This window comes from Crinia signifera, chromosome 6 (assembly GCF_055691185.1).
Source record: "Crinia signifera chromosome 6, ASM5569118v1, whole genome shotgun sequence".
NCBI classification, from domain to species: Eukaryota; Metazoa; Chordata; class Amphibia; order Anura; family Myobatrachidae; genus Crinia; species Crinia signifera.
Window position 1 is genome coordinate 34,620,191 of NC_139222.1, and position 24,442 is coordinate 34,644,632.

The following is a 24,442-nucleotide window of genomic DNA, read 5'->3' on the forward strand; positions in this document are numbered from 1 at the left end:
AGAAAAAAACGGAACTTTTAGAATTTTCATTTTTTGACCAAAACGACAGCCCCGGGGGTTATAAACATGTTGATATGGTTGTGATTTTTTTTCTGACTGCGGTTTCAAAACCATGCACCAGAATCCACTTCTTTCAACTCAGTAATACATTTTGGATGTGTACCTAGAGTTTAAAGCAGAAAAACATGAACTTTTAGAATTTTCATTTTTTGACCAAAACGACAGCCCCGGGGGTTATAAACATGTTGATATGGATGTGATTTTTTTTCTGACTTCGGTTTCAAAACCATGCACCAGAATCCACTTCTTTCAACTCAGTAATACATTTTGGATGTGTACCTAGAGTTTAAAGCAGAAAAAACGGAACTTTTAGAATTTTCATTTTTTGACCAAAACGACAGCCCCGGGGGTTATTAACATGTTGATATGGTTGTGATTTTTTTTTCTGACTGCGGTTTCAAAACCATGCACCAGAATCCACTTCTTTCAACTCAGTAATACATTTTGGATGTGTACCTAGAGTTTAAAGCAGAAAAAACGGAACTTTTAGAATTTTCATTTTTTTACCAAAAGGACAGCCACCGAGGGAAATAAAAATGTTGATATGTATGTGATTTTTTTTATGACTGCGGTTTCAAAACCATGCACCATAATCCACTTCTTTCAACTTAGTAATACATTTTGGATGTGTACCTAGAGTTTAAAGCAGAAAAAACTGAACTTTTAGAATTTTCATTTTTTGACCAAAACGACAGCCCCGGGGGTTATAAACATGTTGATATGGTTGTGATTTTTTTTCTGACTGCGGTTTCAAAACCATGCACCAGAATCCACTTCTTTCAACTCAGTTATACATTTTGGATGTGTACCTAGAGTTTAAAGCAGAAAAAACTGAACTTTTAGAATTTTCATTTTTTGACCAAAACGACAGCCCCGGGGGTTATAAACATGTTGATATGGATGTGATTTTTTTTCTGACTGCGGTTTTAAAACCATGCACCAGAATCCACTTCTTTCAACTCAGTAATACATTTTGGATGTGTACCTAGAGTTTAAAGCAGAAAAAACGGAACTTTTAGAATTTTCATTTTTTGACCAAAACCACAGTCCCGGGGGTTATAAACATGTTGATATGGTTGTTATTTTTTTTCTGACTGCGGTTTCAAAACCATGCACCAGAATCCACTTCTTTCAACTCAGTAAAACATTTAGGATGTGTACCTAGAGTTTAAAGCAGAAAAAACGGAACTTTTAGAATTTTCATTTTTTGACCAAAACGACAGCCCCGGGGGTTATAAACATGTTGATATGGTTGTGATTTTTTTTCTGACTGCGGTTTCAAAACCATGCACCAGAATCCACTTCTTTCAACTCAGTAATACATTTTGGATGTGTACCTAGAGTTTAAAGCAGAAAAAAACGGAACTTTTAGAATTTTCATTTTTTGACCAAAACGACAGCCCCGGGGGTTATAAACATGTTGATATGGTTGTGATTTTTTTTCTGACTGCGGTTTCAAAACCATGCACCAGAATCCACTTCTTTCAACTCAGTAATACATTTTGGATGTGTACCTAGAGTTTAAAGCAGAAAAACATGAACTTTTAGAATTTTCATTTTTTGACCAAAACGACAGCCCCGGGGGTTATTAACATGTTGATATGGTTGTGATTTTTTTTCTGACTGCTGTTTCAAAACCATGCACCAGAATCCACTTCTTTCAACTCAGTAATACATTTTGGATGTGTACCTAGAGTTTAAAGCAGAAAAAACTGAACTTTTAGAATTTTCATTTTTTGACCAAAACGACAGCCCCGGGGGTTATTAACATGTTGATATGGTTGTGATTTTTTTTCTGACTGCGGTTTCAAAACCATGCACCAGAATCCACTTCTTTCAACTCAGTAATACATTTTGGATGTGTACCTAGAGTTTAAAGCAGAAAAAAACGGAACTTTTAGAATTTACATTTTTTGACCAAAACGACAGCCCCGGGGGTTATAAACATGTTGATATGGTTGTGATATTTTTTCTGACTGCGGTTTCAAAACCATGCACCAGAATCCACTTCTTTCAACTCAGTAATACATTTTGGATGTGTACCTAGAGTTTAAAGCAGAAAAACATGAACTTTTAGAATTTTCATTTTTTGACCAAAACGACAGCCCCGGGGGTTATTAACATGTTGATATGGTTGTGATTTTTTTTCTGACTGCGGTTTCAAAACCATGCACCAGAATCCACTTCTTTCAACTCAGTAATACATTTTGGATGTGTACCTAGAGTTTAAAGCAGAAAAAACTGAACTTTTAGAATTTTCATTTTTTGACCAAAACGACAGCCCCGGGGGTTATTAACATGTTGATATGGTTGTGATTTTTTTTCTGACTGCGGTTTCAAAACCATGCACCAGAATCCACTTCTTTCAACTCAGTAATACATTTTGGATGTGTACCTAGAGTTTAAAGCAGAAAAAACGGAACTTTTAGAATTTTCATTTTTTGACCAAAACGACAGCCCCGGTTGGTTATAAACATGTTGATATGGTTGTGATTTTTTTTCTGACTGCGGTTTCAAAACCATGCACCAGAATCCACTTCTTTCAACTCAGTAATACATTTTGGATGTGTACCTAGAGTTTAAAGCAGAAAAAAACGGAACTTTTAGAATTTTCATTTTTTGACCAAAACGACAGCCCCGGGGGTTATAAACATGTTGATATGGTTGTGATTTTTTTTCTGACTGCGGTTTCAAAACCATGCACCAGAATCCACTTCTTTCAACTCAGTAATACATTTTGGATGTGTACCTAGAGTTTAAAGCAGAAAAAAACGGAACTTTTAGAATTTTCATTTTTTGACCAAAACGACAGCCCCGGGGGTTATAAACATGTTGATATGGTTGTGATTTTTTTTCTGACTGCGGTTTCAAAACCATGCACCAGAATCCACTTCTTTCAACTCAGTAATACATTTTGGATGTGTACCTAGAGTTTAAAGCAGAAAAACATGAACTTTTAGAATTTTCATTTTTTGACCAAAACGACAGCCCCGGGGGTTATAAACATGTTGATATGGATGTGATTTTTTTTCTGACTTCGGTTTCAAAACCATGCACCAGAATCCACTTATTTCAACTCAGTAATACATTTTGGATGTGTACCTAGAGTTTAAAGCAGAAAAAACTGAACTTTTAGAATTTTCATTTTTTGACCAAAACGACAGCCCCGGGGGTTATTAACATGTTGATATGGTTGTGATTTTTTTTCTGACTGCGGTTTCAAAACCATGCACCAGAATCCACTTCTTTCAACTCAGTAATACATTTTGGATGTGTACCTAGAGTTTAAAGCAGAAAAAACGGAACTTTTAGAATTTTCATTTTTTTACCAAAAGGACAGCCACCGGGGGTTATAAACATGTTGATATGTATGTGATTTTTTTTATGACTGCGGTTTCAAAACCATCCACCATAATCCACTTCTTTCAACTTAGTAATACATTTTGGATGTGTACCTAGAGTTTAAAGCAGAAAAAACGGAACTTTTAGAATTTTCATTTTTTGACCAAAACGACAGCCCCGGGGGTTATAAACATGTTGATATGGTTGTGATTTTTTTTCTGACTGCGGTTTCAAAACCATGCACCAGAATCCACTTCTTTTAACTCAATTATACATTTTGGATGTGTACCTAGAGTTTAAAGCAGAAAAAACGGAACTTTTAGAATTTTCATTTTTTGACCAAAACGACAGCCCCGGGGGTTATAAACATGTTGATATGGATGTGATTTTTTTTCTGACTGCGGTTTTAAAACCATGCACCAGAATCCACTTCTTTCAACTCAGTAATACATTTTGGATGTGTACCTAGAGTTTAAAGCAGAAAAAACGGAACTTTTAGAATTTTCATTTTTTGACCAAAACGACAGCCCCGGGGGTTATTAACATGTTGATATGGTTGTGATTTTTTTTCTGACTGCGGTTTCAAAACCATGCACCAGAATCCACTTCTTTCAACTCAGTAATACATTTTGGATGTGTACCTAGAGTTTAAAGCAGAAAAAACGGAACTTTTAGAATTTTCATTTTTTGACCAAAACGACAGCCCCGGTTGGTTATAAACATGTTGATATGGTTGTGATTTTTTTTCTGACTGCGGTTTCAAAACCATGCACCAGAATCCACTTCTTTCAACTCAGTAATACATTTTGGATGTGTACCTAGAGTTTAAAGCAGAAAAAAACGGAACTTTTAGAATTTTCATTTTTTGACCAAAACGACAGCCCCGGGGGTTATAAACATGTTGATATGGTTGTGATTTTTTTTCTGACTGCGGTTTCAAAACCATGCACCAGAATCCACTTCTTTCAACTCAGTAATACATTTTGGATGTGTACCTAGAGTTTAAAGCAGAAAAAAACGGAACTTTTAGAATTTTCATTTTTTGACCAAAACGACAGCCCCGGGGGTTATAAACATGTTGATATGGTTGTGATTTTTTTTCTGACTGCGGTTTCAAAACCATGCACCAGAATCCACTTCTTTCAACTCAGTAATACATTTTGGATGTGTACCTAGAGTTTAAAGCAGAAAAACATGAACTTTTAGAATTTTCATTTTTTGACCAAAACGACAGCCCCGGGGGTTATAAACATGTTGATATGGATGTGATTTTTTTTCTGACTTCGGTTTCAAAACCATGCACCAGAATCCACTTATTTCAACTCAGTAATACATTTTGGATGTGTACCTAGAGTTTAAAGCAGAAAAAACGGAACTTTTAGAATTTTCATTTTTTGACCAAAACGACAGCCCCGGGGGTTATTAACATGTTGATATGGTTGTGATTTTTTTTCTGACTGCGGTTTCAAAACCATGCACCAGAATCCACTTCTTTCAACTCAGTAATACATTTTGGATGTGTACCTAGAGTTTAAAGCAGAAAAAACGGAACTTTTAGAATTTTCATTTTTTTACCAAAAGGACAGCCACCGGGGGTTATAAACATGTTGATATGTATGTGATTTTTTTTATGACTGCGGTTTCAAAACCATGCACCATAATCCACTTCTTTCAACTTAGTAATACATTTTGGATGTGTACCTAGAGTTTAAAGCAGAAAAAACGGAACTTTTAGAATTTTCATTTTTTGACCAAAACGACAGCCCCGGGGGTTATAAACATGTTGATATGGTTGTGATTTTTTTTCTGACTGCGGTTTCAAAACCATGCACCAGAATCCACTTCTTTCAACTCAGTTATACATTTTGGATGTGTACCTAGAGTTTAAAGCAGAAAAAACTGAACTTTTAGAATTTTCATTTTTTGACCAAAACGACAGCCCCGGGGGTTATAAACATGTTGATATGGATGTGATTTTTTTTCTGACTGCGGTTTTAAAACCATGCACCAGAATCCACTTCTTTCAACTCAGTAATACATTTTGGATGTGTACCTAGAGTTTAAAGCAGAAAAAACGGAACTTTTAGAATTTTCATTTTTTGACCAAAACGACAGCCCCGGGGGTTATTAACATGTTGATATGGTTGTGATTTTTTTTCTGACTGCGGTTTCAAAACCATGCACCAGAATCCACTTCTTTCAACTCAGTAATACATTTTGGATGTGTACCTAGAGTTTAAAGCAGAAAAAACTGAACTTTTAGAATTTTCATTTTTTGACCAAAACGACAGCCCCGGGGGTTATTAACATGTTGATATGGTTGTGATTTTTTTTCTGACTGCGGTTTCAAAACCATGCACCAGAATCCACTTCTTTCAACTCAGTAATACATTTTGGATGTGTACCTAGAGTTTAAAGCAGAAAAAACGGAACTTTTAGAATTTTCATTTTTTGACCAAAACGACAGCCCCGGGGGTTATAAACATGTTGATATGGTTGTGATTTTTTTTCTGACTGCGGTTTCAAAACCATGCACCAGAATCCACTTCTTTCAACTCAGTAATACATTTTGGATGTGTACCTAGAGTTTAAAGCAGAAAAAAACGGAACTTTTAGAATTTTCATTTTTTGACCAAAACGACAGCCCCGGGGGTTATAAACATGTTGATATGGTTGTGATTTTTTTTCTGACTGCGGTTTCAAAACCATGCACCAGAATCCACTTCTTTCAACTCAGTAATACATTTTGGATGTGTACCTAGAGTTTAAAGCAGAAAAAAACGGAACTTTTAGAATTTTCATTTTTTGACCAAAACGACAGCCCCGGGGGTTATAAACATGTTGATATGGTTGTGATATTTTTTCTGACTGCGGTTTCAAAACCATGCACCAGAATCCACTTCTTTCAACTCAGTAATACATTTTGGATGTGTACCTAGAGTTTAAAGCAGAAAAACATGAACTTTTAGAATTTTCATTTTTTGACCAAAACGACAGCCCCGGGGGTTATTAACATGTTGATATGGTTGTGATTTTTTTGTGTGACTGCGGTTTCAAAACCATGCACCAGAATCCACTTCTTTCAACTCAGTAATACATTTTGGATGTGTACCTAGAGTTTAAAGCAGAAAAAACTGAACTTTTAGAATTTTCATTTTTTGACCAAAACGACAGCCCCGGGGGTTATTAACATGTTGATATGGTTGTGATTTTTTTTCTGACTGCGGTTTCAAAACCATGCACCAGAATCCACTTCTTTCAACTCAGTAATACATTTTGGATGTGTACCTAGAGTTTAAAGCAGAAAAAACGGAACTTTTAGAATTTTCATTTTTTGACCAAAACGACAGCCACCGGGGGTTATAAACATGTTGATATGGTTGTGATTTTTTTTCTGACTGCGGTTTCAAAACCATGCACCAGAATCCACTTCTTTCAACTCAGTAATACATTTTGGATGTGTACCTAGAGTTTAAAGCAGAAAAAACGGAACTTTTAGAATTTTCATTTTTTGACCAAAACGACAGCCCCGGGGGTTATAAACATGTTGATATGGTTGTGATTTTTTTTCTGACTGCGGTTTCAAAACCATGCACCAGAATCCACTTCTTTCAACTCAGTTATACATTTTGGATGTGTACCTAGAGTTTAAAGCAGAAAAAACTGAACTTTTAGAATTTTCATTTTTTGACCAAAACGACAGCCCCGGGGGTTATAAACATGTTGATATGGATGTGATTTTTTTTCTGACTGCGGTTTTAAAACCATGCACCAGAATCCACTTCTTTCAACTCAGTAATACATTTTGGATGTGTACCTAGAGTTTAAAGCAGAAAAAACGGAACTTTTAGAATTTTCATTTTTTGACCAAAACGACAGCCCCGGGGGTTATAAACATGTTGATATGGTTGTGATTTTTTTTCTGACTGCGGTTTCAAAACCATGCACCAGAATCCACTTCTTTCAACTCAGTAATACATTTTGGATGTGTACCTAGAGTTTAAAGCAGAAAAAAACGGAACTTTTAGAATTTTCATTTTTTGACCAAAACGACAGCCCCGGGGGTTATAAACATGTTGATATGGTTGTGATTTTTTTTCTGACTGCGGTTTCAAAACCATGCACCAGAATCCACTTCTTTCAACTCAGTAATACATTTTGGATGTGTACCTAGAGTTTAAAGCAGAAAAAACTGAACTTTTAGAATTTTCATTTTTTGACCAAAACGACAGCCCCGGGGGTTATTAACATGTTGATATGGTTGTGATTTTTTTTCTGACTGCGGTTTCAAAACCATGCACCAGAATCCACTTCTTTCAACTCAGTAATACATTTTGGATGTGTACCTAGAGTTTAAAGCAGAAAAAATGGAACTTTTAGAATTTTCATTTTTTTACCAAAAGGACAGCCACCGGGGGAAATAAAAATGTTGATATGTATGTGGATTTTTTTATGACTGCGGTTTCAAAACCATGCACCATAATCCACTTCTTTCAACTTAGTAATACATTTTGGATGTGTACCTAGAGTTTAAAGCAGAAAAAACTGAACTTTTAGAATTTTCATTTTTTGACCAAAACGACAGCCCCGGGGGTTATAAACATGTTGATATGGTTGTGATTTTTTTTCTGACTGCGGTTTCAAAACCATGCACCAGAATTCACTTCTTTCAACTCAGTTATACATTTTGGATGTGTACGTAGAGTTTAAAGCAGAAAAAACTGAACTTTTAGAATTTTCATTTTTTGACCAAAACGACAGCCCCGGGGGTTATAAACATGTTGATATGGTTGTGATTTTTTTTCTGACTGCGGTTTCAAAACCATGCACCAGAATCCACTTCTTTCAACTCAGTAAAACATTTAGGATGTGTACCTAGAGTTTAAAGCAGAAAAAACTGAACTTTTAGAATTTTCATTTTTTGACCAAAACGACAGCCCCGGGGGTTATAAACATGTTGATATGGTTGTGATTTTTTTTCTGACTGCGGTTTCAAAACCATGCACCAGAATCCACTTCTTTCAACTCAGTAATACATTTTGGATGTGTACCTAGAGTTTAAAGCAGAAAAAAACGGAACTTTTAGAATTTTCATTTTTTGACCAAAACGACAGCCCCGGGGGCTATAAACATGTTGATATGGTTGTGATTTTTTTTCTGACTGCGGTTTCAAAACCATGCACCAGAATCCACTTCTTTCAACTCAGTAATACATTTTGGATGTGTACCTAGAGTTTAAAGCAGAAAAACATGAACTTTTAGAATTTTCATTTTTTGACCAAAACGACAGCCCCGGGGGTTATTAACATGTTGATATGGTTGTGATTTTTTTTCTGACTGCGGTTTCAAAACCATGCACCAGAATCCACTTCTTTCAACTCAGTAATACATTTTGGATGTGTACCTAGAGTTTAAAGCAGAAAAAACTGAACTTTTAGAATTTTCATTTTTTGACCAAAACGACAGCCCCGGGGGTTATTAACATGTTGATATGGTTGTGATTTTTTTTCTGACTGCGGTTTCAAAACCATGCACCAGAATCCACTTCTTTCAACTCAGTAATACATTTTGGATGTGTACCTAGAGTTTAAAGCAGAAAAAACGGAACTTTTAGAATTTTCATTTTTTGACCAAAACGACAGCCCCGGGGGTTATAAACATGTTGATATGGTTGTGATTTTTTTTCTGACTGCGGTTTCAAAACCATGCACCAGAATCCACTTCTTTCAACTCAGTAATACATTTTGGATGTGTACCTAGAGTTTAAAGCAGAAAAAAACGGAACTTTTAGAATTTTCATTTTTTGACCAAAACGACAGCCCCGGGGGTTATAAACATGTTGATATGGTTGTGATTTTTTTTCTGACTGCGGTTTCAAAACCATGCACCAGAATCCACTTCTTTCAACTCAGTAATACATTTTGGATGTGTACCTAGAGTTTAAAGCAGAAAAAAACGGAACTTTTAGAATTTTCATTTTTTGACCAAAACGACAGCCCCGGGGGTTATAAACATGTTGATATGGTTGTGATATTTTTTCTGACTGCGGTTTCAAAACCATGCACCAGAATCCACTTCTTTCAACTCAGTAATACATTTTGGATGTGTACCTAGAGTTTAAAGCAGAAAAACATGAACTTTTAGAATTTTCATTTTTTGACCAAAACGACAGCCCCGGGGGTTATTAACATGTTGATATGGTTGTGATTTTTTTGTGTGACTGCGGTTTCAAAACCATGCACCAGAATCCACTTCTTTCAACTCAGTAATACATTTTGGATGTGTACCTAGAGTTTAAAGCAGAAAAAACTGAACTTTTAGAATTTTCATTTTTTGACCAAAACGACAGCCCCGGGGGTTATTAACATGTTGATATGGTTGTGATTTTTTTTCTGACTGCGGTTTCAAAACCATGCACCAGAATCCACTTCTTTCAACTCAGTAATACATTTTGGATGTGTACCTAGAGTTTAAAGCAGAAAAAACGGAACTTTTAGAATTTTCATTTTTTGACCAAAACGACAGCCCCGGGGGTTATAAACATGTTGATATGGTTGTGATTTTTTTTCTGACTGCGGTTTCAAAACCATGCACCAGAATCCACTTCTTTCAACTCAGTAATACATTTTGGATGTGTACCTAGAGTTTAAAGCAGAAAAAAACGGAACTTTTAGAATTTTCATTTTTTGACCAAAACGACAGCCCCGGGGGTTATAAACATGTTGATATGGTTGTGATTTTTTTTCTGACTGCGGTTTCAAAACCATGCACCAGAATCCACTTCTTTCAACTCAATAATACATTTTGGATGTGTACCTAGAGTTTAAAGCAGAAAAAAACGGAACTTTTAGAATTTTCATTTTTTGACCAAAACGACAGCCCCGGGGGTTATTAACATGTTGATATGGTTGTGATTTTTTTTCTGACTGCGGTTTCAAAACCATGCACCAGAATCCACTTCTTTCAACTCAGTAATACATTTTGGATGTGTACCTAGAGTTTAAAGCAGAAAAAACGGAACTTTTAGAATTTTCATTTTTTGACCAAAACGACAGCCCCGGTTGGTTATAAACATGTTGATATGGTTGTGATTTTTTTTCTTACTGCGGTTTCAAAACCATGCACCAGAATCCACTTCTTTCAACTCAGTAATACATTTTGGATGTGTACCTAGAGTTTAAAGCAGAAAAAAACGGAACTTTTAGAATTTTCATTTTTTGACCAAAACGACAGCCCCGGGGATTATAAACATGTTGATATGGTTGTGATTTTTTTTCTGACTGCGGTTTCAAAACCATGCACCAGAATCCACTTCTTTCAACTCAATAATACATTTTGGATGTGTACCTAGAGTTTAAAGCAGAAAAAAACGGAACTTTTAGAATTTTCATTTTTTGACCAAAACGACAGCCCCGGGGGTTATAAACATGTTGATATGGATGTGATTTTTTTTCTGACTTCAGTTTCAAAACCATGCACCAGAATCCACTTCTTTCAACTCAGTAATACATTTTGGATGTGTACCTAGAGTTTAAAGCAGAAAAAACGGAACTTTTAGAATTTTCATTTTTTGACCAAAACGACAGCCTCGGGGGTTATTAACATGTTGATATGGTTGTGATTTTTTTTCTGACTGCGGTTTCAAAACCATGCACCAGAATCCACTTCTTTCAACTCAGTAATACATTTTGGATGTGTACCTAGAGTTTAAAGCAGAAAAAACGGAACTTTTAGAATTTTCATTTTTTGACCAAAACGACAGCCCCGGGGGTTATTAACATGTTGATATGGTTGTGATTTTTTTCTGACTGCGGTTTCAAAACCATGCACCAGAATCCACTTCTTTCAACTCAGTAATACATTTTGGATGTGTACCTAGAGTTTAAAGCAGAAAAAACGGAACTTTTAGAATTTTCATTTTTTTACCAAAAGGACAGCCACCGGGGGTTATAAACATGTTGATATGGTTGTGATTTTTTTTCTGACTGCGGTTTCAAAACCATGCACCAGAATCCACTTCTTTCAACTCAGTAATACATTTTGGATGTGTACCTAGAGTTTAAAGCAGAAAAAAACGGAACTTTTAGAATTTTCATTTTTTGACCAAAACGACAGCCCCGGGGGTTATAAACATGTTGATATGGTTGTGATTTTTTTTCTGACTGCGGTTTCAAAACCATGCACCAGAATCCACTTCTTTCAACTCAGTAATACATTTTGGATGTGTACCTAGAGTTTAAAGCAGAAAAACATGAACTTTTAGAATTTTCATTTTTTGACCAAAACGACAGCCCCGGGGGTTATAAACATGTTGATATGGTTGTGATTTTTTTTCTGACTGCGGTTTCAAAACCATGCACCAGAATCCACTTCTTTCAACTCAATAATACATTTTGGATGTGTACCTAGAGTTTAAAGCAGAAAAAAACGGAACTTTTAGAATTTTCATTTTTTGACCAAAACGACAGCCCCGGGGGTTATAAACATGTTGATATGGATGTGATTTTTTTTCTGACTTCAGTTTCAAAACCATGCACCAGAATCCACTTATTTCAACTCAGTAATACATTTTGGATGTGTACCTAGAGTTTAAAGCAGAAAAAACGGAACTTTTAGAATTTTCATTTTTTGACCAAAACGACAGCCCCGGGGGTTATTAACATGTTGATATGGTTGTGATTTTTTTTCTGACTGCGGTTTCAAAACCATGCACCAGAATCCACTTCTTTCAACTCAGTAATACATTTTGGATGTGTACCTAGAGTTTAAAGCAGAAAAAACGGAACTTTTAGAATTTTCATTTTTTGACCAAAACGACAGCCCCGGGGGTTATTAACATGTTGATATGGTTGTGATTTTTTTCTGACTGCGGTTTCAAAACCATGCACCAGAATCCACTTCTTTCAACTCAGTAATACATTTTGGATGTGTACCTAGAGTTTAAAGCAGAAAAAACGGAACTTTTAGAATTTTCATTTTTTTACCAAAAGGACAGCCACCGGGGGTTATAAACATGTTGATATGTATGTGATTTTTTTTATGACTGCGGTTTCAAAACCATGCACCATAATCCACTTCTTTCAACTTAGTAATACATTTTGGATGTGTACCTAGAGTTTAAAGCAGAAAAAACGGAACTTTTAGAATTTTCATTTTTTGACCAAAACGACAGCCCCGGGGGTTATAAACATGTTGATATGGTTGTGATTTTTTTTCTGACTGCGGTTTCAAAACCATGCACCAGAATCCACTTCTTTCAACTCAGTAATACATTTTGGATGTGTACCTAGAGTTTAAAGCAGAAAAAACGGAACTTTTCGAATTTTCATTTTTTGACCAAAACGACAGCCCCGGGGGTTATAAACATGTTGATATGGATGTGATTTTTTTTCTGACTGCGGTTTTAAAACCATGCACCAGAATCCACTTCTTTCAACTCAGTAATACATTTTGGATGTGTACCTAGAGTTTAAAGCAGAAAAAACGGAACTTTTAGAATTTTCATTTTTTGACCAAAACGACAGCCCCGGGGGTTATAAACATGTTGATATGGTTGTGATTTTTTTTCTGACTGCGGTTTCAAAACCATGCACCAGAATCCACTTCTTTCAACTCAGTAATACATTTTGGATGTGTACCTAGAGTTTAAAGCAGAAAAAAACGGAACTTTTAGAATTTTCATTTTTTGACCAAAACGACAGCCCCGGGGGTTATAAACATGTTGATATGGTTGTGATTTTTTTTCTGACTGCGGTTTCAAAACCATGCACCAGAATCCACTTCTTTCAACTCAGTAATACATTTTGGATGTGTACCTAGAGTTTAAAGCAGAAAAAAACGGAACTTTTAGAATTTTCATTTTTTGACCAAAACGACAGCCCCGGGGGTTATAAACATGTTGATATGGTTGTGATTTTTTTTCTGACTGCGGTTTCAAAACCATGCACCAGAATCCACTTCTTTCAACTCAGTAATACATTTTGGATGTGTACCTAGAGTTTAAAGCAGAAAAACATGAACTTTTAGAATTTTCATTTTTTGACCAAAACGACAGCCCCGGGGGTTATAAACATGTTGATATGGATGTGATTTTTTTTCTGACTTCGGTTTCAAAACCATGCACCAGAATCCACTTCTTTCAACTCAGTAATAAATTTTGGATGTGTACCTAGAGTTTAAAGCAGAAAAAACGGAACTTTTAGAATTTTCATTTTTTGACCAAAACGACAGCCCCGGGGGTTATTAACATGTTGATATGGTTGTGATTTTTTTTCTGACTGCGGTTTCAAAACCATGCACCAGAATCCACTTCTTTCAACTCAGTAATACATTTTGGATGTGTACCTAGAGTTTAAAGCAGAAAAAACGGAACTTTTAGAATTTTCATTTTTTTACCAAAAGGACAGCCACCGGGGGAAATAAAAATGTTGATATGTATGTGATTTTTTTTATGACTGCGGTTTCAAAACCATGCACCATAATCCACTTCTTTCAACTTAGTAATACATTTTGGATGTGTACCTAGAGTTTAAAGCAGAAAAAACTGAACTTTTAGAATTTTCATTTTTTGACCAAAACGACAGCCCCGGGGGTTATAAACATGTTGATATGGTTGTGATTTTTTTTCTGACTGCGGTTTCAAAACCATGCACCAGAATCCACTTCTTTCAACTCAGTTATACATTTTGGATGTGTACGTAGAGTTTAAAGCAGAAAAAACTGAACTTTTAGAATTTTCATTTTTTGACCAAAACGACAGCCCCGGGGGTTATAAACATGTTGATATGGTTGTGATTTTTTTTCTGACTGCGGTTTCAAAACCATGCACCAGAATCCACTTCTTTCAACTCAGTAAAACATTTAGGATGTGTACCTAGAGTTTAAAGCAGAAAAAACGGAACTTTTAGAATTTTCATTTTTTGACCAAAACGACAGCCCCGGGGGTTATAAACATGTTGATATGGTTGTGATTTTTTTTCTGACTGCGGTTTCAAAACCATGCACCAGAATCCACTTCTTTCAACTCAGTAATACATTTTGGATGTGTACCTAGAGTTTAAAGCAGAAAAAAACGGAACTTTTAGAATTTTCATTTTTTGACCAAAACGACAGCCCCGGGGGTTATAAACATGTTGATATGGTTGTGATTTTTTTTCTGACTGCGGTTTCAAAACCATGCACCAGAATCCACTTCTTTCAACTCAGTAATACATTTTGGATGTGTACCTAGAGTTTAAAGCAGAAAAACATGAACTTTTAGAATTTTCATTTTTTGACCAAAACGACAGCCCCGGGGGTTATTAACATGTTGATATGGTTGTGATTTTTTTTCTGACTGCGGTTTCAAAACCATGCACCAGAATCCACTTCTTTCAACTCAGTAATACATTTTGGATGTGTACCTAGAGTTTAAAGCAGAAAAAACTGAACTTTTAGAATTTTCATTTTTTGACCAAAACGACAGCCCCGGGGGTTATTAACATGTTGATATGGTTGTGATTTTTTTTCTGACTGCGGTTTCAAAACCATGCACCAGAATCCACTTCTTTCAACTCAGTAATACATTTTGGATGTGTACCTAGAGTTTAAAGCAGAAAAAACGGAACTTTTAGAATTTTCATTTTTTGACCAAAACGACAGCCCCGGTTGGTTATAAACATGTTGATATGGTTGTGATTTTTTTTCTGACTGCGGTTTCAAAACCATGCACCAGAATCCACTTCTTTCAACTCAGTAATACATTTTGGATGTGTACCTAGAGTTTAAAGCAGAAAAAAACGGAACTTTTAGAATTTTCATTTTTTGACCAAAACGACAGCCCCGGGGGTTATAAACATGTTGATATGGTTGTGATTTTTTTTCTGACTGCGGTTTCAAAACCATGCACCAGAATCCACTTCTTTCAACTCAGTAATACATTTTGGATGTGTACCTAGAGTTTAAAGCAGAAAAAATCGGAACTTTTAGAATTTTCATTTTTTGACCAAAACGACAGCCCCGGGGGTTATAAACATGTTGATATGGTTGTGATTTTTTTTCTGACTGCGGTTTCAAAACCATGCACCAGAATCCACTTCTTTCAACTCAGTAATACATTTTGGATGTGTACCTAGAGTTTAAAGCAGAAAAACATGAACTTTTAGAATTTTCATTTTTTGACCAAAACGACAGCCCCGGGGGTTATAAACATGTTGATATGGATGTGATTTTTTTTCTGACTTCGGTTTCAAAACCATGCACCAGAATCCACTTATTTCAACTCAGTAATACATTTTGGATGTGTACCTAGAGTTTAAAGCAGAAAAAACGGAACTTTTTGAATTTTCATTTTTTGACCAAAACGACAGCCCCGGGGGTTATTAACATGTTGATATGGTTGTGATTTTTTTTCTGACTGCGGTTTCAAAACCATGAACCAGAATCCACTTCTTTCAACTCAGTAATACATTTTGGATGTGTACCTAGAGTTTAAAGCAGAAAAAACGGAACTTTTAGAATTTTCATTTTTTGACCAAAACGACAGCCCCGGGGGTTATTAACATGTTGATATGGTTGTGATTTTTTTCTGACTGCGGTTTCAAAACCATGCACCAGAATCCACTTCTTTCAACTCAGTAATACATTTTGGATGTGTACCTAGAGTTTAAAGCAGAAAAAACGGAACTTTTAGAATTTTCATTTTTTTACCAAAAGGACAGCCACCGGGGGTTATAAACATGTTGATATGTATGTGATTTTTTTTATGACTGCGGTTTCAAAACCATGCACCATAATCCACTTCTTTCAACTTAGTAATACATTTTGGATGTGTACCTAGAGTTTAAAGCAGAAAAAACTGAACTTTTAGAATTTTCATTTTTTGACCAAAACGACAGCCCCGGGGGTTATAAACATGTTGATATGGTTGTGATTTTTTTTCTGACTGCGGTTTCAAAACCATGCACCAGAATCCACTTCTTTCAACTCAGTTATACATTTTGGATGTGTACCTAGAGTTTAAAGCAGAAAAAAACGGAACTTTTAGAATTTTCATTTTTTGACCAAAACGACAGCCCCGGGGGTTATAAACATGTTGATATGGATGTGATTTTTTTTCTGACTGCGGTTTTAAAACCATGCACCAGAATCCACTTCTTTCAACTCAGTAATACATTTTGGATGTGTACCTAGAGTTTAAAGCAGAAAAAACGGAACTTTAAGAATTTTCATTTTTTGACCAAAACGACAGCCCCGGGGGTTATAAACATGTTGATATGGTTGTGATTTTTTTTCTGACTGCGGTTTCAAAACCATGCACCAGAATCCACTTCTTTCAACTCAGTAATACATTTTGGATGTGTACCTAGAGTTTAAAGCAGAAAAAAACGGAACTTTTAGAATTTTCATTTTTTGACCAAAACGACAGCCCCGGGGGTTATAAACATGTTGATATGGTTGTGATTTTTTTTCTGACTGCGGTTTCAAAACCATGCACCAGAATCCACTTCTTTCAACTCAGTAATACATTTTGGATGTGTACCTAGAGTTTAAAGCAGAAAAACATGAACTTTTAGAATTTTCATTTTTTGACCAAAACGACAGCCCCGGGGGTTATTAACATGTTGATATGGTTGTGATTTTTTTTCTGACTGCGGTTTCAAAACCATGCACCAGAATCCACTTCTTTCAACTCAGTAATACATTTTGGATGTGTACCTAGAGTTTAAAGCAGAAAAAAACGGAACTTTTAGAATTTTCATTTTTTGACCAAAACGACAGCCCCGGGGGTTATTAACATGTTGATATGGTTGTGATTTTTTTTCTGACTGTGGTTTCAAAACCATGCACCAGAATCCACTTCTTTCAACTCAGTAATACATTTTGGATGTGTACCTAGAGTTTAAAGCAGAAAAAATGGAACTTTTAGAATTTTCATTTTTTTACCAAAAGGACAGCCACCGGGGGTTATAAACATGTTGATATGGATGTGATTTTTTTTCTGACTGCGGTTTCAAAACCATGCACCAGAATCCACTTCTTTCAACTCAGTAATACATTTTGGATGTGTACCTAGAGTTTACAGCAGAAAAAACGGAACTTTTAGAATTTTCATTTTTTGACCAAAACGACAGCCCCGGGGGTTATTAACATGTTGATATGGTTGTGATTTTTTTTTGACTGCGGTTTCAAAACCATGCACCAAAATCCACTTCTTTCAACTCAGTAATACATTTTGGAGGTGTACCTAGAGTTTAAAGCAAAAAAACCTGAACTTTTAGAATTTTCATTTTTTGACCAAAACGACAGCCCCGGGGGTTATTAACATGTTGATATGGTTGTGATTTTTTTTCTGACTGCGGTTTCAAAACCATGCACCAGAATCCACTTCTTTCAACTCAGTAATACATTTTGGATGTGTACCTAGAGTTTAAAGCAGAAAAAACGGAACTTTTAGAATTTTCATTTTTTGACCAAAACGACAGCCCCGGGGGTTATAAACATGTTGATATGGTTGTGATTTTTTTTCTGACTGCGGTTTCAAAACCATGCACCAGAATCCACTTCTTTCAACTCAGTAATACATTTTGGATGTGTACCTAGAGTTTAAAGCAGAAAAAAACGGAACTTTTAGAATTTTCATTTTTTTACCAAAACGACAGCCCCGGGGGTTATAAACATGTTGATATGGTTGTGATTTTTTTTCTGACTGCGGTTTCAAAACCATGCACCAGAATCCACTTCTTTCAACTCAGTAATACATTTTGGATGTGTACCTAGAGTTTAAAGCAGAAAAAAACGGAACTTTTAGAATTTTCATTTTTTGACCAAAACGATAGCCCCGGGGGTTATAAACATGTTGATATGGTTGTGATTTTTTTTCTGACTGCGGTTTCAAAACCATGCACCAGAATCCACTTCTTTCAACTCAGTAATACATTTTGGATGTGTACCTAGAGTTTAAAGCAGAAAACCATGAACTTTTAGAATTTTCATTTTTTGACCAAAACGACAGCCCCGGGGGTTATAAACATGTTGATATGGTTGTGATTTTTTTCTGACTGCGGTTTCAAAACCATGCACCAGAATCCACTTCTTTCAACTCAGTTATACATTTTGGATGTATACCTAGAGTTTAAAGCAGAAAAAACGGAACTTTTAGAATTTTCATTTTTTGACCAAAACGACATCCCCCCGGTGGTTATTAACATGTTGATATGGTTGTGATTTTTTTTCTGACTGCGGTTTCAAAACCATGCACCAGAATCCACTTCTTTCAACTCAGTAATACATTTTGGATGTGTACCTAGAGTTTAAAGCAGAAAAAACGGAACTTTTAGAATTTTCATTTTTTGACCAAAACGACAGCCCCGGGGGTTATAAACATGTTGATATGGTTGTGATTTTTTTTCTGACTGCGGTTTCAAAACCATGCACCAGAATCCACTTCTTTCAACTCAGTAATACATTTTGGATGTGTACCTAGAGTTTAAAGCAGAAAAAAACGGAACTTTTAGAATTTTCATTTTTTGACCAAAACGACAGCCCCGGGGGTTATAAACATGTTGATATGGTTGTGATTTTTTTTCTGACTGCGGTTTCAAAACCATGCACCAGAATCCACTTCTTTCAACTCAGTAATACATTTTGGATGTGTACCTAGAGTTTAAAGCAGAAAAAAACGGAACTTTTAGAATTTTCATTTTTTGACCAAAACGATAGCCCCGGGGGTTATAAACATGTTGATATGGTTGTGATTTTTTTTCTGACTGCGGTTTCAAAACCATGCACCAGAATCCACTTCTTTCAACTCAGTAATACATTTTGGATGTGTACCTAGAGTTTAAAGCAGAAAAACATGAACTTTTAGAATTTTCATTTTTTGACCAAAACGACAGCCCCGGGGGTTATAAACATGTTGATATGGTTGTGATTTTTTTTCTGACTGCGGTTTCAAAACCATGCACCAGAATCCACTTCTTTCAACTCAGTAATACATTTTGGATGTGTACCTAGAGTTTAAAGCAGAAAAAACGGAACTTTTAGAATTTTCATTTTTTGACCAAAACGACAGTCCCGGGGGTTATAAACATGTTGATATGGTTGTGATTTTTTTTCTGACTGCGGTTTCAAAACCATGCACCAGAATCCACTTCTTTCAACTCAGTAATACATTTTGGATGTGTACCTAGAGTTTAAAGCAGAAAAAACGGAACTTTTAGAATTTCCATTTTTTGACCAAAACGACAGCCCCGGGGGTTATAAACATGTTGATATGGTTGTGATTTTTTTTCTGACTGCGGTTTCAAAACCGTGCACCAGAATCCACTTCTTTCAACTCAGTAATACATTTTGGATGTGTACCTAGAGTTTAAAGCAGAAAAAACGGAACTTTTAGAATTTTCATTTTTTGACCAAAACGACAGCCCCGGGGGTTATAAACATGTTGATATGGTTGTGATTTTTTTTCTGACTGCGGTTTCAAAACCGTGCACCAGAATCCACTTCTTTCAACTCAGTAATACATTTTGGATGTGTACCTAGAGTTTAAAGCAGAAAAAAACGGAACTTTTAGAATTTTCATTTTTTGACCAAAACGACAGCCCCGGGGGTTATAAACATGTTGATATGGTTGTGATTTTTTTTCTGACTGCGGTTTCAAAACCATGCACCAGAATCCACTTCTTTCAACTCAGTAATACATTTTGGATGTGTACCTAGAGTTTAAAGCAGAAAAACATGAACTTTTAGAATTTTCATTTTTTGACCAAAACGACAGCCCGGGGGTTATTAACATGTTGATATGGTTGTGATTTTTTTTCTGACTGCGGTTTCAAAACCATGCACCAGAATCCACTTCTTTCAACTCAGTAATACATTTTGGATGTGTACCTAGAGTTTAAAGCAGAAAAAAACTGAACTTTTAGAATTTTCATTTTTTGACCAAAACGACAGCCCCGGGGGTTATAAACATGTTGATATGGTTGCGATTTTTTTTCTGACTGCGGTTTCAAAACCATGCACCAGAATCCACTTCTTTCAACTCAATAATACATTTTGGATGTGTACCTAGAGTTTAAAGCAGAAAAAAACGGAACTTTTAGAATTTTCATTTTTTGACCAAAACGACAGCCCCGGGGGTTATAAACATGTTGATATGGTTGTGATTTTTTTTCTGACTGCGGTTTCAAAACCATGCACCAGAATCCACTTCTTTCAACTCAGTAATACATTTTGGATGTGTACCTAGAGTTTAAAGCAGAAAAAAACGGAACTTTTAGAATTTTCATTTTTTGACCAAAACGACAGCCCCGGGGGTTATAAACATGTTGATATGGTTGTGATTTTTTTTCTGACTGCGGTTTCAAAACCATGCACCAGAATCCACTTCTTTCAACTCAGTAATACATTTTGGATGTGTACCTAGAGTTTAAAGCAGAAAAACATGAACTTTTAGAATTTTCATTTTTTGACCAAAACGACAGCCCCGGGGGTTATTAACATGTTGATATGGTTGTGATTTTTTTTCTGACTGCGGTTTCAAAACCATGCACCAGAATCCACTTCTTTCAACTCAGTAATACATTTTGGATGTGTACCTAGAGTTTAAAGCAGAAAAAACGGAACTTTTAGAATTTTCATTTTTTGACCAAAACGACAGCCCCGGGAGTTATCAACATGTTGATATGGTTGTGATTTTTTTTCTGACTGCGGTTTCAAAACCATGCACCAGAATCCACTTCTTTCAACTCAGTAATACATTTTGGATGTGTACCTAGAGTTTAAAGCAGAAAAAACGGAACTTTTAGAATTTTCATTTTTTTACCAAAAGGACAGCCACCGGGGGTTATAAACATGTTGATATGGATGTGATTTTTTTTCTGACTGCGGTTTCAAAACCATGCACCAGAATCCACTTCTTTCAACTCAGTAATACATTTTGGATGTGTACCTAGAGTTTAAAGCAGAAAAAACGGAACTTTTAGAATTTTCATTTTTTGACCAAAACGACAGCCCCGGGGGTTATTAACATGTTGATATGGTTGTGATTTTTTTTTTACTGCGGTTTCAAAACCATGCACCAGAATCCACTTCTTTCAACTCAGTAATTCATTTTGGAGGTGTACCTAGAGTTTAAAGCAAAAAAACCTGAACTTTTAGAATTTTCATTTTTTGACCAAAACGACAGCCCCGGGGGTTATTAACATGTTGATATGGTTGTGATTTTTTTTCTGACTGCGGTTTCAAAACCATGCACCAGAATCCACTTCTTTCAACTCAGTAATACATTTTGGATGTGTACCTAGAGTTTAAAGCAGAAAAAACGGAACTTTTAGAATTTTCATTTTTTGACCAAAACGACAGCCCCGGGGGTTATAAACATGTTGATATGGTTGTGATTTTTTTTCTGACTGCGGTTTCAAAACCATGCACCAGAATCCACTTCTTTCAACTCAGTAATACATTTTGGATGTGTACCTAGAGTTTAAAGCAGAAAAAAACGGAACTTTTAGAATTTTCATTTTTTGACCAAAACGACAGCCCCGGGGGTTATAAACATGTTGATATGGTTGTGATTTTTTTTCTGACTGCGGTTTCAAAACCATGCACCAGAATCCACTTCTTTCAACTCAGTAATACATTTTGGATGTGTAACTAGAGTTTAAAGCAGAAAAAAACGGAACTTTTAGAATTTTCATTTTTTGACCAAAACGACAGCCCCGGGGGTTATTAACATGTTGATATGGTTGTGATTTTTTTTCTGACTGCGGTTTCAAAACCATGCACCAGAATCCACTTCTTTCAACTCAGTAATACATTTTGGATGTGTACCTAGAGTTTAAAGCAGAAAAAACGGAACTTTTAGAATTTTCATTTTTTGACCAAAACGACAGCCCCGGGGGTTATAAACATGTTGATATGGTTGTGATTTTTTTTCTGACTGCGGTTTCAAAACCATGCACCAGAATCCACTTCTTTCAACTCAGTAATACATTTTGGATGTGTACCTAGAGTTTAAAGCAGAAAAAAACGGAACTTTTAGAATTTTCATTTTTTGACCAAAACGACAGCCCCGGGGGTTATAAACATGTTGATATGGTTGTGATTTTTTTTCTGACTGCGGTTTCAAAACCATGCACCAGAATCCACTTCTTTCAACTCAGTAATACATTTTGGATGTGTACCTAGAGTTTAAAGCAGAAAAAAACGGAACTTTTAGAATTTTCATTTTTTGACCAAAACGATAGCCCCGGGGGTTATAAACATGTTGATATGGTTGTGATTTTTTTTCTGACTGCGGTTTCAAAACCATGCACCAGAATCCACTTCTTTCAACTCAGTAATACATTTTGGATGTGTACCTAGAGTTTAAAGCAGAAAAACATGAACTTTTAGAATTTTCATTTTTTGACCAAAACGACAGCCCCGGGGGTTATAAACATGTTGATATGGTTGTGATTTTTTTCTGACTGCGGTTTCAAAACCATGCACCAGAATCCACTTCTTTCAACTCAGTTATACATTTTGGATGTATACCTAGAGTTTAAAGCAGAAAAAACGGAACTTTTAGAATTTTCATTTTTTGACCAAAACGACATCCCCCCGGTGGTTATTAACATAACATGTTGATATGGTTGTGATTTTTTTTCTGACTGCGGTTTCAAAACCATGCACCAGAATCCACTTCTTTCAACTCAGTAATACATTTTGGATGTGTACCTAGAGTTTAAAGCAGAAAAAACGGAACTTTTAGAATTTTCATTTTTTGACCAAAACGACAGTCCCGGGGGTTATAAACATGTTGATATGGTTGTGATTTTTTTTCTGACTGCGGTTTCAAAACCATGCACCAGAATCCACTTCTTTCAACTCAGTAATACATTTTGGATGTGTACCTAGAGTTTAAAGCAGAAAAAACGGAACTTTTAGAATTTTCATTTTTTGACCAAAACGACAGCCCCGGGGGTTATTAACATGTTGATATGGTTGTGATTTTTTTTTCTGACTGCGGTTTCAAAACCATGCACCAGAATCCACTTCTTTCAACTCAGTAATACATTTTGGATGTGTACCTAGAGTTTAAAGCAGAAAAAACGGAACTTTTAGAATTTTCATTTTTTGACCAAAACGACAGCCCCGGGGGTTATAAACATGTTGATATGGATGTGATTTTTTTTCTGACTGCGGTTTTAAAACCATGCACCAGAATCCACTTCTTTCAACTCAGTAATACATTTTGGATGTGTACCTAGAGTTTAAAGCAGAAAAAAACGGAACTTTTAGAATTTTCATTTTTTGACCAAAACGACAGCCCCGGGGGTTATAAACATGTTGATATGGATGTGATTTTTTTTCTGACTGCGGTTTTAAAACCATGCACCAGAATCCACTTCTTTCAACTCAGTAATACATTTTGGATGTGTACCTAGAGTTTAAAGCAGAAAAAAACGGAACTTTTAGAATTTTCATTTTTTGACCAAAACGACAGCCCCGGGGGTTATAAACATGTTGATATGGTTGTGATTTTTTTTCTGACTGCGGTTTCAAAACCATGCACCAGAATCCACTTCTTTCAACTCAGTAATACATTTTGGATGTGTACCTAGAGTTTAAAGCAGAAAAAAACGGAACTTTTAGAATTTTCATTTTTTGACCAAAACGATAGCCCCGGGGGTTATAAACATGTTGATATGGTTGTGATTTTTTTTCTGACTGCGGTTTCAAAACCATGCACCAGAATCCACTTCTTTCAACTCAGTAATACATTTTGGATGTGTACCTAGAGTTTAAAGCAGAAAAACATGAACTTTTAGAATTTTCATTTTTTGACCAAAACGACAGCCCCGGGGGTTATAAACATGTTGATATGGTTGTGATTTTTTTCTGACTGCGGTTTCAAAACCATGCACCAGAATCCACTTCTTTCAACTCAGTTATACATTTTGGATGTATACCTAGAGTTTAAAGCAGAAAAAACGGAACTTTTAGAATTTTCATTTTTTGACCAAAACGACATCCCCCCGGTGGTTATTAACATGTTGATATGGTTGTGATTTTTTTT